The following is a 17,806-nucleotide window of genomic DNA, read 5'->3' as shown; positions in this document are numbered from 1 at the left end:
ATTAAATGCAGAATCAGCTTTGTAGTCCTCTTTTCATTGTCAAGTAAAAAATTGTGAAGATAAATGAAGCCTGGGAATTTCAAGATCTGGAATGTGATGCCAGCTGGTGCATGGAAGAAATGAATTCAATCAGGCTACCTGATGTTTCCTGCTGCTGCCTGGAGCAGAGCGGCCTGCATGGTTGTGAGGGGACCCAATTTGTCCTTGTCTCTCTCATGGTTTAAGTGCCAAGGAAAAAAAAAAAGATCTCTTTAACTCTGTCTAAAGAAAGAAAAAATACGTAAGCTGAAGGAAACTGTATAGCAAAGCATAATATACTGGATTTTGGAGAATGAGGTGGAATGTTGACAATTGATTTTAATAATTACGGTTTAACAGATAGGAAGGTTGATATCATACAATGGCTAGTTTCTAAAAATAGAGAAGCATTTTTAAAACCAGCCTTGTGCTTTTAGCCCTCTGGATTTCACTTGGTAAAAGCCACAGTTCAAGAAAATGAAAAACCAGAATTTCAGAAGTTTGAATGAACTACTACACTGTTTTATTAAATATTTTAATTCATTTTATGCCTTTTTTTTACAGTGTCTCCAAAATTCATTTGTGTGAGGAATATGTATTAACTACCCACTCTGTAGCCAGTTCTGCGCAAAATGCTAGAGGTACAAAGTTTAATACAACATACTGCCTACTGCAGGGGCCTTAAGTTTCCTCCCTCAGAGATCTGGTCCACTTTCATGAGCTCAAGCATCACCTTCCTCTCGTTAATCAGTTAACCTCAGTCTCTTAAGTAAGAAGTGTCTTACTATCACTCAAATTCAGGATTTTTTTTCAAGTATCACCTCAGCGGAGCCGTAGCGCGGGGAGGCGGGCACGTGGGGCGAGCGCGAGGCGGGGCGTGAGACGACGTGAGAGGGGCGTGGCACGCGTTTTCAAATCTTCACCGGCCTCAGCCCGCTGGTTTGCGCTTTCCCCGTTCCTCCTCCGCGCCTGGGAGCCGGAGCCGGCCCCAGAAACCGGCGGGCAGACGCAGCCTTTCTGCTGCTTGGGTGTGGAAGCCCGCAGAAGGGGACAGGAGACCGGCCGGCCAATGGGTCTCGAAGGGCCATGTTTTCGCGGCCACCCCGTGCGACACCATCTCCGAACCCAGCATGTAGGTGCGGGATGGCTGCCATGAGCTCCGGAGCCATGAGGATCCACAGCAAAGGACATTTCCAGGGTGGAATCCAAGTCAAACATGAAAAAAACAGACCGTCTCTGAAATCCATGGAGACTGATAACAAACCAGAAAAATCCAAATATAAGCCCCTTTGGGGAAAACTATTTTACATTGATTTACCTTCTTCTGTCAGCATATCTGAAAAACTGCAAAAGGACATTAAGGATCCTGGAGGGCAAGTTGAAGAATTTCTCAGCAAAGATATCAGTTATCTTATTTCAAATAAAAAAAAAGCTAAACTTGCACAGACTTTGGGACGAATTTCTCCCGAACCAAGTCCAGAATCTGCATATACTACAGAAACTGCTTCTCCTCATCCCAGCCATGATGGAAGTTCATTTAAGTCTCCAGATTCAGTATGTTTGAGCAGAGGAAAATTAGTTGAAAAGGTATCAAGGACCATGATTTTATTCCTTCAAATAGTATATTGTCAAATGCCTTATGGGGAGTGAAAATTCTTCATATTGATGACATAAGATACTACATTGAACAAAAATTTGTATTTACTCAAGAAATCAAGTACTTCTGTAAGAGATACCGGAAAAAGAGGTATTGACACACAGAGAGCAAGAAGTAGACTCAAAAAGCCTTTTGTAAAGGTGGAAGATGTGAGCCAACTTTATAGGCCATTTTATCTTCAGCTGACCAATATGCCTTTTATAAATTATTCTATTCAGAAGCCCTCCAGTCCCTTTGATGTAGATAAGCCATCCAGCATCCAAAAGCAAACTCAGGTTAAACCAAGAATCTGGATAGATGGTGTTAAGTGTGGTGGACTCCCAACTCAACTCCAGCTGAAAAAAAAGAAAAAAAAAGGATATTGTGAATGCTGTCTGCAGAAATATGATGATCTTGAAACCCATCTTCTAAATGAGCAACACAAAAACTTTGCACAGAGTAATCACTATCAAGTTGTTGATGATATAGTATCTAAGTTAATTTTTGACTTCGTGGAATATGAAAGGGACATGCCTAAATTAAAAAGAATAATATATGGTGTTGGATCCCTTTCTCCTCTTAACTACAAATGTCCTGGAAAAGTCCGAACCAAAAGAAAAGCTAGAGTTGCAATGTATTTCTCAGAAAGACTTCAGGGAAAATAATATACAGGTGATTGAGCAGAATTTCCTGTATAAAGAAACCCAGGAACCTGAACAAAAGATTTTTATTTCAGAATGCATCCCCCTACCCTTCAAGTGAACTGAGAGGACTTGATGAGAAAACAGCTAATATGTGTTCCATATTAAATCCAGCTGAAAATGACTTAAAACAAAATTTTACACATCTGCCTCCACTTAAAAATAAACAGGGATGCATTCCTATTGATGTTTCTGAACATAAATTAATTATAAATGAAAATGACTTAAAACTAAGGATAGATCACTATCCATGTAGACCACAGATATCTATACAAGTTTCTGATTTTAATATGGATAATAATGCATCTCAACCAAAAGAAAAGTCAGATACTGCCGGAGTCCAGCTCCCGCGGGGGGTAGGGGGGTGTTGCCCGAAAGGATGAGAAGGAGTTGGTGCACAGAGAGACAGGACAGAGTCAGATGGAGGTGGTCTCTCGACAAAGTGCCAATGACAGCTTTATTTATACTATTTTGCACAAGGATATGATTATTTTTTATTCTGTTGATTAATAGGTATAGGCAAGCTTTTTTCTTTCTATTTCTTTCTAATCTATACATGGTTAGTCAAGTGTTAGGTGATCTTGTTTCTGTTTCTTGACCTAACGTTTTCCTAGCAACATGTACTCTATTATGTTTTATGTTTCTATGCAAAGCGGTTTCTAAGTAATGCATGTGACCACAGAAACGTGCAGCATGTAGCAGTGACTATGGACTCTATCGGCTCAGGGTGAAATACAGGTCACCTCCTGCTACAATTAGCTAGGCAGGTATCATCATCTATATTTTTAATGCAATGGGTACATTTATCCCCTCAATATTTATTCCATCATAGGTAGATGCAAGATAAAGATAGAAAGCATGATTTAGTGCTGTAAGAAAGCAAGTGTAGATGATCAGGTCTGTGCCTATAGACTAGGTATCAATCCAAGTTAGACAAAGGCAACAAAGCATCCATGGGTGTAGAAAATTTCTCTCAAAACTGCGGGGGTGAGGTTCTAAGCCTCACCTCTGTTGGCCCCCTTTTTCTCACCTGATGGCCCCCCTGCGACTGTGCCTGTCTTAGGTTGTTCCTCCCTTGAGGAATCTTATCCGTCTCTGGCTAACCAGCCATCTTCCGGGGCCATACAGGGAGATGTAAAGCTGGTAAGTGAGAGAGAAGTAATATATTCTTCAAAAAGGTTAGCTTTTAGTTCTTTGCAGATTTATGTCCCATGGCTTCTGTGCCCAGCACTTGTCTTGAGGTATCTTTACCCCTTGGAAGAATTATGGTACTTGGTAATTTCACACATGAGGCACGAATTCTAGTAAAGGGCTGTAATTAGGAAGGAAGAAGAGAAGCTGTAGAAGTAGCAGGTGGAAGAAAACATGGGAAGGCTGATTAAGTGTCAGACAGGGTTATTCTATTCAGTATTCCCCTATAACTCTATTTCTCTAATTTTTCTATAAGACTCTTCATCACTAATTTCACTAGCATTGCAAACAAGGGGGGGCATTCCCACTTAGGTGGAGATGGGGTAGTCAATGTTTGACTAGCTACCTGCAGGTTTTGGTATTCCATGCCAAGATCACCATCTGGCCCCTGCGCGTTCCACCCTTCAGAAGCACTGTCCTGAAAAGCTTCTGGGAAGTTTATGTTCTCCTCCTTTCTGTGCTGCTTAGCAAAGGTTAGCTTAGTCTTTGGCAAAAATGCAAGCAAAAGCACAGCCAATAGTATAATGGAGAATAACAAAATCAAGGTGGGTAATAGGGGGAGCCAGCTGCGAAGGCCCCTGCTTTGTGGGGGTCTTCCTCCAGCCTGAGCTTTGCTACACAGCTTGAGTAGCATGGCTCCCGGCAAGATACTATACTTTTCCAGCAAAGGATCTGAAGGAAATAGATCTTCATTCAATATTTGGTCATGATTCTGGTCTATTAGCAATAAACAATTCACCAGAGCACCATTCAAAGACTCCATCCCAAAGTCCTCCTGAGAATCCCAATGAATGTGACATTAAGAATATGGATAGTTCACCTTCTGGTAAACTATATATTTGTTTAGTTTTCCATATATTCATCTGATAGTTTTCCATATATTCATCGGAAACTGAAAATATTATTAAGAAGAAATAAAAAAGAACATCTGGAACCAAATGTGGAATTAGATAAGAAAAGAGCTGAATTTCTTATTACCCAAGAAGAGAACAGAATTTGTAGTTCACCAGTACAATCTCTACTGGACTTACTTCAGACTAGTGAAGAGAAGTCAGAATTTTTGGGTTTCACAAGCTACACCGAAAACAGTGGTGTATGTGACGTCTTAGATATTTGGGAAGAAGGAAATTCAAATAATCTGTTGTCAGTGTTTTTCTCTTCTCCTTCAGCTTTTACATTTACTGGCTTTTAGAGTTTTAAAAATACCTTTCAGAAATGATGAAGATCATGATTCTTGAAATTTTTATATAAGTGTATACAAATTCTTGAAGTATTTTTTCTTTGCTAACTTTGTTTACAGGACCAAATGTAATATTAACAATAAAGATGACGTTTGCATTTCCTTACAAAATAAAAAGTATCACCTCAGTGTCTGAGCCAGCTTCCACGGTTGCTTCCTCCATTTTGCTATTAGTGCCGTTCTTTAATTCACTCAAATGCAAACCTTTGGAGTCATTCTCAACTCCATCTCCTTCTTTTGCAATTATATGTATGATACATATAAGGTGTTCTCCGAACAACCCTAATTTTTCCTTTCCACCCCTACCACTTGAGCTCAAGCACATATAACACCATAGTTACATTGTGGTGACAATATAATTACCAATTAATAACCTCTTAATTGGTTTCCAGGCCTTGAGTCCTATAACTACTCTCCATCTGCCTGTGCACAAAATTGGCTTCAACAAATATTTGCTAAATAAATGCATGCCAAATTAATTTTCCTAAGCCATCACTTCACATCCTCCCCTCCAGACAGTCTTGGACAATTCACTATGTAATTTCATAAGAGTAAACTGGAACTTTTTAGTTTACCATTGAAGATCTTTCTTAATATATCCCCAAGATTCTTTTCTAGAATATTCCCTCCTGACTCCTGTACATGGACTTACGTCTCCAGTGAAATCGGTCCCTTCACTACTCACCCTGCCAAATACCCATCACTTTCCAGGGACTTACCAAATCCTTCCCACCCTTTAAGATGCAATAATTCTCATTTGAAGTTTATTATATGCTCCCCTTTATTGTTGGAAATCTGTGTAATGTCATCTTCTAAATTCCAGTGTAAACTATTAGGTTGAACCATAAGAAATTGTCACTAATAACAAATATTTTACCAAAACCAGCAATTTCACATGGTTTAATATAATAAGTGCTGGGTTTTTATGCTCTAGAGTTCCTGAAATATGTCATACATAATGGATATTCAATTCTATCTGAATAGCCAATTTTCTTACCCTTGTTTGTAAGCTGGGCAAGGAAGTGGGCAGACAGTAATTCACCATTGCAGAGGTAGCAGTTTCTCTTCAGCTTTACATCCCTTCAGGACTCACCACAATTTTACCTCAGTCACTTAGTACTTCCACACTGAAACATTATTTCTTGCTTCACTTAGGACAATCTGTGGCCCATTTGGCTCTGATGCTTCAGTCATAGCCCTCTGATATAATCAATAGTTCTGGTGAAATTAATAGGGCTATTGTAACAAGGTACCATAAACTGAGTAAATTTAACAGAAATTTATTCTCCTGTAGTTCTGGAAGCTAAAAGTCTGAAATCAAGTTATCAGCAGAGCTCTGTGTCCTCTGAGACTATGGAGAGAATCCTTTCTTGCCTGTTCTAGTTTCTGGTAGTGGTTGTCAGTCCTTGGTGATCCTTGACTGTCAACTGCAGCACTTCAATCTCTGCCTTCATTGTCACATAGCAATCTCCACTCACATCTGTATCTGTTTATTCTCTTCTTCTTATAAAGACATGGGGCCTACTAGACTAGGAGCCCACTCTACTCTAGTGTGACCTCATCTTGACTAATTACAACTGCAATGACCCCATTTCCAAATAAGATCACTTTCTGAGGCACTGGGAGTTAGAGATTCAACATGTCTTTTGGGGGAATATAATTCAAACCATAATAGGTTCATTCTTGAAAGCTGCAGTGTATTTGAAATGAAGAAAACTTTTATACAACTTTTCATTAAATAACTGCAATTTAAAAGAATTAATTTGAAGGAAAACTTTAAAGTAAGCGAGTATGCACGTATTATTCAGTAGCCTTCTGAATTATTATTAACTTATTCCAGTTCATAATCTTATGCATAGAGTCAGTTAAAATGTCCTCTTGTAACTTACATAGTAAGGAATTCAACCCAATCTTTGAGTTTATACAGGCTCCAGACACTACCTGGGATGAAAGTCACGGCAACCCCTTTTCTGAATTCCTCAGTTTTTATTCGCCTATTACTGTTATTCCCTGCCTTCTGCAAACAAATGGAGAAAAGACATCATTTTACCTTTTAAACTTTCCTTTTCACTTCTGTTTCTACTTAATTCTCTTTTGATGTTTCCAAACATATCATAACTGAACTTTCGACTATTTATCTGCCTGCCCAGATGTCACTCTGAGGCTTTCTCTGCTTTATACCTGTCATTCATCTATCCTACTGTCCTTTATCAACTTACTACATTGTCTCTACAATCTCCTGAAAAGACTGTTATCCAATGGAGATAAAACTTTTGATACTCATAAAGAGAAGGTTGTGCTGTCCCATAAACTCAATCCAGAGAATTAGTCCAAAAATTATGTCCTGAAAGAGAAACTCTATATGCACAAAAATATTAACTACAGTGCTGGATACCATAACCAATCATTTAAGCAACCAAAATTACCCACAATAGCAGAATACACAATTTATATTATAAAAATTGAATAGAGCATCAAATAGCTATTAGAATAATAGCTGTGAAGGCTATTTAACAATGAATAAGCATGTGTGATATTAATAAAAGTTTGTCATGAAAATATTTCTCTGATTTTAGCACAGCTACTAAAGCATTGTAAGGAAAGGATAATGGTAATTGATTCTAGAAGTGGTAGAAAAAAATGTTTAAGTGTGTGGTAAATTTTAAAGGTAGCACAAATAGTGTAGGCAATTCTCAAACTACTAGAGAGAAAAATTGAAACAGATAAAATTCAATGAGTAAAACAAAAGACTGGAAAAAAGAAATCATGGTTAAGAGGAAAAACTAAATTAGATGGTAAGAACGTATCCAAGATGTCAGGAATAACAATATATGTAAAAGTGGTTAAATAACCATGTTGAATGACAGAGACTCTCAGCTAGGGCAAAATAAAATAAATTCCAGAAATATGTTGTTTGCAAAATACTTCTTAAAATGAAAAATCATTCTTTAAAATAAAGGGATAGAAAATGATACACCAGCTAATATTAGCTAAATGAAAAGTAGAATAGAATTTAAGGCAAAACATTTAAAAAATAATATTAACTTTTCAACTGATGAATAGTAGAATCCCACAAGATAAAATAATCACAAGCTTTATTCATGTACCAACATAGCTTCAAAATATTTAAGTGAGGACAACTTATAAAGTGAACAAACAAAAAACAAAGAATCAGTTATGAGTCATGAATTGCAATGAAACACTCTAAGCACTTTTCTTAGATATTCAGTTTACAAATTAAGGCAGAAGAGTGAGGAGATGAGTAACAATGGAACTGCATACACTAAATATCTCAGAATATTGTTGATGCCCAGTAAGCAAAAAATATACCATCTTTTAAAATACCTATAAAAATATTTCAAATGACTATGTTAAACCATACTGAAATTTAAAAAAAAAATTTTTTTAACATTTGGGCCAAATTCTCTGACAGCAGTAGAAAAATACAAATTTTAAATTCTTAAAAATTAAAAAATGTCCTTATATGCATTCCAGTACACATAAAGATTCTCTACAACAAAGTCAATTTTACCATATGTAACTTTACTAAAAGGTGTATTTAAACACTATAGTTAAAAATCCTCTAGAAATGACTGATAATCAGGGGACTATATATCCAAAAATTGCCTTACAGGCCAAGTGATATCCAGAGGAAAAGTCATTGCCTTAAAAGCATTTATTAGAAAGCCAACAATTATGAAAATAGCATTATCCCAAGATGCTAATAAAATACAAAAAGTACATGAGATCATTATAACAATAAAAGCTAAACTTCCATTTATAGAAAAGCAAAAGAAAATTATAAGGATATAGGTGACCTGAACAACACTGTTAACCAACTTGATCTGATTGAGATGTATGGAACACTCCACCGAACAACAGCAGAATCCACATTCTATCCAAATGTGCGTGGAACATTCTCAAAGACAGACTATTTCTGGGACATAGATCTTAACAAATTTAGAAGGACTAAAATCATACCAAGTATATTCTCTGAAAATAATAGAATTAAGCCATTTATAGTACAACACATGTATTTCCTACTGATTTCTTCAGAAACCCATCAAAATGACAGTAAAGGAATTCTTTTTTTAAAATAGTCACAGATAGCCAAGGACATAAGGAACAGGAGAAGAGCAAAGAGAAACATAATTTTGGAAGCTGAAGTGCAAATGAACAAATGGTTGCCGATGTATCAGAATTGAGAAAGCTAAATCCTATGCCAGCGAAGGAGAAAGACACAGAGGAACTTGATTTACGTCACAAATCCCCCAAAATCTTTAAGGATTTATTGTTTCAGTTACCTCTGAACTGGTACAATGATGTGGCTAAAACAAGAAGATAAAATCAGCATTTGCTGAGAGAAAGATCTCCCCTCTCACTCCATGCAGCCAGGTAAGCTCCCTCTCCTATCCTAGAAGAAAACTGGAATTTATTCTCTAGAGGGGAGAAAAAACATGTTCTGTGGACTGTAGGATATCAGGCACAGTTGAGAGAAGAGTACCATATTAGAAGTTTGCATGCTGAATGTTGATTTCCAACTTTCATCTTCTAGTTGGCTTTAAAAATATGGCAGCCAGGCTTATATCCTCCAGGCAGGGAACTGGAAGAATATTTTTCTAGGAACTCTGACCTGCCAGAAAGAAATACACTAAAAGAACTGCCATTGTGGAGTTTCTCTACAAAAGGGTCTGACCAGAAGCTACAGTAAGCAGGTCACAGCTATCTACCAAGAAGTCCCAGGTGACCATTTTAGTGCTCAACTGTCAAGCACAAGTGAACAGTCAAAAATCCACAGACACTGGGAAACCTTAATATCACACACACAAATAGATAGATAAAAAAGCAAAAGCAAGTAGGAAGAAATAGATTATATAAAGGAAAGAAAATATTTTCTCTAATTTTTTTCACTTTTCTTTTTTCTTTTTATTTTTTTATTGAAGTATAGTTGATACACAATATTATATTGGTTTCAAGTATATAACATAGTGATTCAACAGTTACATACATTATTAAATCCTAACCCCAACTAGTGTCGTTACTATCTGTCAGAGTAGAAAGACGTTACAGAACCACTGACCATATTCTCCATGCTGTACTTAAATCCCCATGACTAGTTTATATTACAATTGAGATTTTGTGCCTCTTTATCTGCTTCACCTATTTCATCCACCCATCCCAACCTGTCTCTCATAGTAACTACCAGTCACTTCTCAGTGTCTATGAATCTACTACTCTTTTATTCATTTTGTTTTGTTTTGTTTTGTTTTTAGATTCCACATATAAGTTAAATCATATGGTACTTGTCTTTCTCCACCTGGCTTATTTCACTTAGCATAATACCCTCTGGATCCATCCATGTTGTCACAAATAGCAAGATTTTTCTCTTTTTTATGGCTGAATAATATTCTATTGTATATATGTACCATTTCTTCTTTATCTATTCATCTATTGATGGACACTTTGGTTGCTTCCATATATTGGCTACTGTAAATAATGAGGCAATAAACATAGGGGTCCATATGTCTTTTTGAATCAGAGATTTTGTATTCTTCAGATAAATTCCTAGAAGTGGAATTACTGGGTCATACGGTATTTATTTTAGTTTTTGAGGAACCTCTATACTGCTTTCCATAGTGGTTGCACCAATTTACATCTCCATCAACAGTGTTAGAGGGTTCCCTTTTCTCCTCATCCTTGCCAACATGTGTTATTTCTTGTGGGAAAGAAAACTTTAAGAAAAACTACTGTTATTTTTTTCATATGGATGTGAGATGTTGCTTCTATGAAAGAGAAGGATGCTATAAAACAAAGAAATATCCAGAGAACTAAAAAGAACTTTTAGAAATAAAAAAAAAAAAAACGATAGCACTTTAAAAAATCTTAATAGGGGGAAAATATTGTTGGGGTATTTACTAGAAATCATAAGAAAAAGAACACAGAGATGGAAAAGAGGAGAGAAAATAAAAGTATAGGACTCTTCCAAGAAGTCTACCTACCTAATAAAATGAGTCCCAGAAAGATAGAAAAGAAAATGGAGAGGAAGAAATCATCAAAAACATTATTCAAAAATATTTTCCACAACTGAAAGACATGAGTTTCCAGACTGACAGGACCCACCAACAGATATAGATCCTCTGCAAGTCACATCATCAGGAAATCAGGAACATTTAATAAGGAGAAGATCCTCAACACTTTCAGAGAGAGAGAGAAAACGATCTCATGAAGAAATCAAAATGACATCGGACTTCTCAGTGGTCTCAGTGGAAATTAGAAGATAATGATTTTTCAAAATCTGAAGAAAAATGATCTCCAACCAACATTTCCATAGCCAACTAAACTATTACTGCAAAGATAATATCTAAAAATTTACCTTCTATGAACTCTTCTATTTATGGGAATTATTGAGAAAGGTGGTCAACCATATGAGGCAGTAAACCGAGAGAGAAGAGACATAGGATCCAAGAAACCAGGTTCCAGCACAAGAGAGGAGACAAGAACTCCCGAGAGCATTGTGGAGTGAGATTCTGAGGTGACTACTTTTGCAACACAGAGAGCAATGAGGCATAACTGTTCCAAAGGTTCCATGAGTGATTTCTTAAAGAAGATGAAACTGACTGAGTACTTGACAAATGTGAGTATACTGAGAGGAATCTGGGGTTGAACTAGTGATAAGAACATGGAAAATGAAGAAAATATAAAAACAAGATATTATTAGCTCCAAGGAAAAACGGTTTTCTAGAAAGGAAAATTAAACAAAGTAATCAGCTGTGCATAACATTTCCTTGGTTTCCACCTTGGCCAAACATGGGAATTATTCAAGGAGCTTTTAAAACTCCAGATGTACAAACCATAACTGGATCAATTAAATTAGAAATAGGCATCAGTATTTTTTAAGCTCCCCAAGTGATTTAAATGGGCAACCAATATGAAAGCCACTGACTTAATCATAATGCAGATCTTGAATATTGATGTAAGCAAATCTACAACAAATTGGAAGCAAGGGAAAAACAGTTAGAAAGTGGAAGGGTAGTAGGGATAAAGAGTAGTCGGATTAGAAAGTTAATTCTCCATCTTATGTGATAAGAAGTCAGTTGATAATGCTTGAAACTGACCCATCAGGAAGTAGCCATATAAGCACGTTATATAGAGGTATGGAGATAAATACCAAATGAATCATCTAAAATACCCAAAAGTTTGAATTCGGGGTGGGGGTTTGTTCCCATGTTTCTTATAATATGCCTTGTAGAACTGCTTGATTCTAAACTTTGTACATGTGTAACTTTGACAAAAATGAAAAGGAAATTTAAAAATATAAATAAAAGCTAAAATAACAATGAGCAAAATAACCACAAAAAGAAAATCTAAATCCAGTTTTTTCAAAAAGCTAATTAATGAAAACTTTAGCTAAGAAAAAGAGAACCAAACATACACACTTGGACTCAAAAGGAGACATAACTAGAGACAGAGAGAATACTGAATAAAATTGTAAGAAAATAACAGGTATCACTTTATATTTTAAAAATTTGGAAGCCAGGTGACCTGAGTGATTTTCTAAGCTATGTAAGTTAGTTACCAAAATAGACTTAATAAGACATAAAAAACACAAATAGACTAACAACCATGAAAGAAATTTTTTAAACTACTATCACAAAAGTCTCCAAGCAGAGATTGCTTTAGAGAGAAAATATTCCTATATTGTGTATAAATGGTTCCAAATCGGAGGAGGGGCAGAAGATGGCGGCGTGAGTAGAGCAGCGGAAATCTCCTCCCAAAACAACATATATCTATGAAAATGTAACAAAGACAACCCTTCCCAGAATAAAGACCAGAGGACACAGGACAATATCCAGACCACATCTGCACCTGAGAGAACCCAGCGCCTCGCGAAGGGGGTAAGATACAAGCCCTGGCCCCGCGGGAGCCGAGCGCCCCTCCCCCCAGCTCCCGGCGGGAGAAGAGCAGGCAGAGCGGGAGGGAGACGGAGCCCAGGGCTGCCGAACACCCAGCCCCAGCCATACGGGCCAGAGTGCAGGGCGCTCGATACTAGGAAAACAGGGCAGCAAGAACAGTGAGCAGGCAATGGAGGCTGGGCGACAGAGGGCATAAGAAAAGGACGCGACCATTTTTTTTTTTTGCTTTTTTGCTGTTTTGTTTTGGCGAGCGCTTTTTGGGAGTTTTAAAGGGATAGGGACCCCAATACTAGGGAAACAGGGCAGAAAGACCGGTGAGCAGAGGCCTGAGGCTGGCACCGGAGAATAAAGAAAAATGAACGACCACCTTTTTTTAAATTTTTATTTATTTATTTTTTTTAATTAAAAACTTTTTTTTTTTTAATTAAAAAAAAATTTTTTTTTCTTTTTTTTTTGGTGGGCGTTGTTTTGTTTTGGCGGGTGCTTTTTGGAAGTCTTAAAGGGGCAGGGCGGGTCACTTAATCCAGAGGTAGGGAATCCGGGATCTCTGGGCACCCTAACCCCTGGGCTGCAGGGAGCAGGGAGGCCCCTTACGGAGATAAATAGCCTCCCAGCACCTCCTGCTCCAACGCGACTCCACCATTTTGGAGTAGCTGCCCGAGCCAGGCCACGCCCACAGCAACAGCGGAGATTAACTCCATAGCAGCCGGGCAGAAAGCAGGAACCCTGTCTGCGCGCAGCTGCGCAGCACTAGCCACTAGAGGCCGCTGTTCTCCCAGGAGAGGAGGGCCACAAACCAACAAGAAAGGAAGTCCTTCCAGCCGTCACTCGTCCCAGTTCTGCAGACTATTCCTATCACCATGAAAAGGCAAAGCTACAGGCAGACAAAGATCACAGAGACAACACCACAGAAGGAGACAGACCTAACCAGTCTCCCTGAAAAAGAATTCAAAATAAGAATCATAAACATGCTGACAGAGATGCAGAGAAATACGCAAGAGAAATGGGATGAAGTCCGGAAGGAGATCACAGATGCCAGAAAGGAGATCGCAGAAATGAAACAAACTCTGGAAGGGTTTATAAGCAGAATGGATAGAATGCAAGAGGCCATTGATGGAACTGAAATGAGAGAACAGGAACGCATAGAAGCTGACATAGAGAGAGACAAAAGGATCTCCAGGAATGAAACAATATTAAGAGAACTGTGTGACCAATCCAAAAGGAACAATATCCGTATTATAGGGGTCCCAGAAGAAGAAGAGAGAGGAAAAGAGATGGAAAGTATCTTAGAAGAAATAATTGCTGAAAACTTCCCCACACTGGGGGAGGAAGTAATCGAACAGACCACGGAAATACACAGAACCCCCAACAGAAAGGATCCAAGAAGGGCAACACCAAGACACATAATAATTAAAATGGCAAAGATCAAGGACAAGGAAAGAGTGTTAAAGGCAGCTAGAGAGAAAAAGGTCACCTATAAAGGGAAACCCATCAGGCTAACGTCAGACTTCTCAACAGAAACCCTACAGGCCAGAAGAGAATGGCATGATATATTTAATACAATGAAACAGAAGGGCCTTGAACCAAGGATACTATATCCAGCACGACTATCATTCAAATATGATGGTGGGATTAAACAATTCCCAGACAAACAAAAGCTGAGGGAATTTGCTTTCCACAAACCACCTCTACAGAACATCTTACAGGGACTGCTCTAGATGGGAGCACTCCTAGAAAGAGCACAGCACAAAACACCCAACATATGAAGAATCGAGGAGGAGGAACAAGAAGGGAGAGAAGAAAAGAATCTCCAGATAGTGTATATAACAGCTCAATAAGCGAGCTAAGTTAGGCAGTAAGATACTAAAGAGGCTAACCTTGAACCTTTGGTAACCACGAATTTAAAGCCTGCAATGGCAATAAGTACATATCTTTCAATAGTCACCCTAAATGTTAATGGGTTGAATGCACCAATCAAAAGACACAGAGTAACAGAATGGATAAAAAAGCAAGACCCATCTATATGCTGCTTACAAGAAACTCACCTCAAACCCAAAGACATGTACAGACTAAAAGTCAAGGGATGGAAAAACATATTTCAAGCAAACAACAGTGAGAAGAAAGCAGGGGTTGCAGTACTAATATCAGACAAAATAGACTTCAAAACAAAGAAAGTAACAAGAGATAAAGAAGGACACTACATAATGATAAAGGGCTCAGTCAAACAAGAGGATATAACCATTCTAAATATATATGCACCCAACACAGGGGCACCAGCATATGTGAAACAAATACTAACAGAACTAAAGGGGGATATAGACTGCAATGCATTCATTCTAGGAGACTTCAACACACCACTCACCCCAAAGGATAGATCCACTGGGCAGAAAATAAGTAAGGACACGGAAGCACTGAACAACACAGTAGAGCAGATGGACCTAATAGACATCTATAGAACTCTACATCCAAAAGCAGCGGGATATACATTCTTCTCAAGTGCACATGGAACATTCTCCAGAATAGACCACATACTAGGCCACAAAAAGAGCCTCAGAAAATTCCAAAAGATTGAAATCCTACCAACCAACTTTTCAGACCACAAAGGCATAAAACTAGAAATAAACTGTACAAAGAAAGCAAAGAGGCTCACAAACACATGGAGGCTTAACAACACGCTCCTAAATAATCAATGGATCAATGACCAAATCAAAATGGAGATCCAGCAATATATGGAAACAAATGACAACAACAACACTAAGCCCCAACTTCTGTGGGACACAGCAAAAGCAGTCTTAAGAGGAAAGTATATAGCAATCCAAGCATATTTAAAAAAGGAAGAGCAATCCCAAATGAATGGTCTAATGTCACAATTATCGAAATTGGAAAAAGAAGAACAGATGAGGCCTAAGGTCAGCAGAAGGAGGGACATAATAAAGATCAGAGAAGAAATAAATAAAATTGAGAAGAATAAAACAATAGCAAAAATGAATGAAACCAAGAGCTGGTTCTTCGAGAAAATTAACAAAATAGATAAGCCTCTAGCCAGACTTATTAAGAAGAAAAGAGAGTCAACACAAATCAACAGTATCAGAAACGAGAAAGGAAAAATCACGACGGACCCCACGGAAATGCAAAGAATTATTGGAGAATACTATGAAAACCTATATGCTAACAAGCTGGGGAACCTAGGAGAAATGGACAACTTCCTAGAAAAATATAACCTTCCAAGATTGACCCAGGAAGAAACAGAAAATCTAAACAGACCAATTACCAGCAACGAAATTGAAGCGGTAATCAAAAAACTACCAAAGAACAAAACCCCCGGGCCAGATGGATTTACCTCGGAATTTTATCAGACATACAGGGAAGACATAATACCCATTCTCCTTAGAGTTTTCCAAAAAATAGAGGAGGAGGGGATACTCCCAAACTCATTCTATGAAGCTAACATCACCCTAATACCAAAACCAGGCAAAGACCCCCCCAAAAAAGAAAACTACAGACCAATATCCCTGATGAACGTAGATGCAAAAATACTCAACAAAATATTAGCAAACCGAATTCAAAAATACATCAAAAGGATCATACACCATGACCAAGTGGGATTCATCCCAGGGATGCAAGGATGGTACAACATTCGAAAGTCCATCAACATCATCCACCACATCAACAAAAAGAAAGACAAAAACCACATGATCATCTCCATAGATGCTGAAAAAGCATTTGACAAAGTTCAACATCCATTCATGTTAAAAACTCTCAGCAAAATGGGAATAGAGGGCAAGTACCTCAACATAATAAAGGCCATCTATGATAAACCCACAGCCAACATTATATTGAACAGCGAGAAGCTGAAAGCATTTCCGCTGAGATCGGGAACTAGACAGGGATGCCCACTCTCTCCACTGTTATTTAACATAGTACTGGAGGTCCTAGCCACGGCAATCAGACAAAATAAAGAAATACAAGGAATCCAGATTGGTAAAGAAGAAGTTAAACTGTCACTATTTGCAGATGACATGATACTGTACATAAAAAACCCTAAAGACTCCACCCCAAAACTACTAGAACTGATATCGGAATACAGCAAAGTTGCAGGATACAAAATCAACACACAGAAATCTGTGGCTTTCCTATATACTAACAACGAACCAACAGAAAGAGAAATCAGGAAAACAACTCCATTCACAACTGCATCAAAAAAAATAAAATACCTAGGAATAAACCTAACCAAAGAAGTGAAAGACTTATACTCTGAAAACTACAAGTCACTCTTAAGAGAAATTAAAGGGGACACTAACAGATGGAAACTCATCCCATGCTCGTGGCTAGGAAGAATTAATATCGTTAAAATGGCCATCCTGCCCAAAGCAATATACAGATTTGATGCAATCCCTATGAAATTACCAGCAACATTCTTCAATGAACTGGAACAAATAATTCAAAAATTCATATGGAAACACCAAAGACCCCGAATAGCCAAAGCAATCCTGAGAAAGAAGAATAAAGTAGGGGGGATCTCACTCCCCAACTTCAAGCTCTACTGTAAAGCCATAGTAATCAAGACAATTTGGTACTGGCACAAGAGCAGAGCCACAGACCAATGGAACAGACTAGAGAATCCAGACATTAACCCAGACATATATGGTCAATTAATATTTGATAAAGGAGCCATGGACATACAATGGCAAAATGACAGTCTCTTCAACAGGTGGTGCTGGCAAAACTGGACAGCTACATGTAGGAGAATGAAACTGGACCATTGTCTAACCCCATATACAAAAGTAAACTCAAAATGGATCAAAGACCTGAATGTAAGCCATGAAACCATTAAACTCTTGGAAGAAAACATAGGCGAAAACCTCTTAGACATAAACATGAGTGACCTCTTCTTGAACATATCTCCCCGGGCAAGGAAAACAACAGCAAAAATGAGTAAGTGGGACTATATTAAGCTGAAAAGCTTCTGTACAGCAAAAGACACCATCAATAGAACAAGAAAGATCCCTACAGTATGGGAGAATATATTTGAAAATGACACATCCGATAAAGGCTTGACGTCCAGAATATATAAGGAGCTCACACGCCTCAACAAACAAAAAACAAA

General features: G+C 37.9%; 1 pseudogene; it reads left to right on the top strand.

Annotated features, from left to right (window-relative positions):
* The first annotated feature begins 1,137 nt into the window (after positions 1-1,137).
* Positions 1,138-4,784, top strand: LOC118926171 (protein DBF4 homolog A-like; annotated as a pseudogene).
* The last annotated feature ends 13,022 nt before the right edge of the window (positions 4,785-17,806 follow it).

This window comes from Manis pentadactyla, chromosome X (genome assembly GCF_030020395.1).
Source record: "Manis pentadactyla isolate mManPen7 chromosome X, mManPen7.hap1, whole genome shotgun sequence".
NCBI classification, from domain to species: domain Eukaryota; kingdom Metazoa; phylum Chordata; class Mammalia; order Pholidota; family Manidae; genus Manis; species Manis pentadactyla.
Note: the sequence above shows the minus strand (reverse complement) of the source record. Positions and strands in the feature narration are given on the sequence as shown.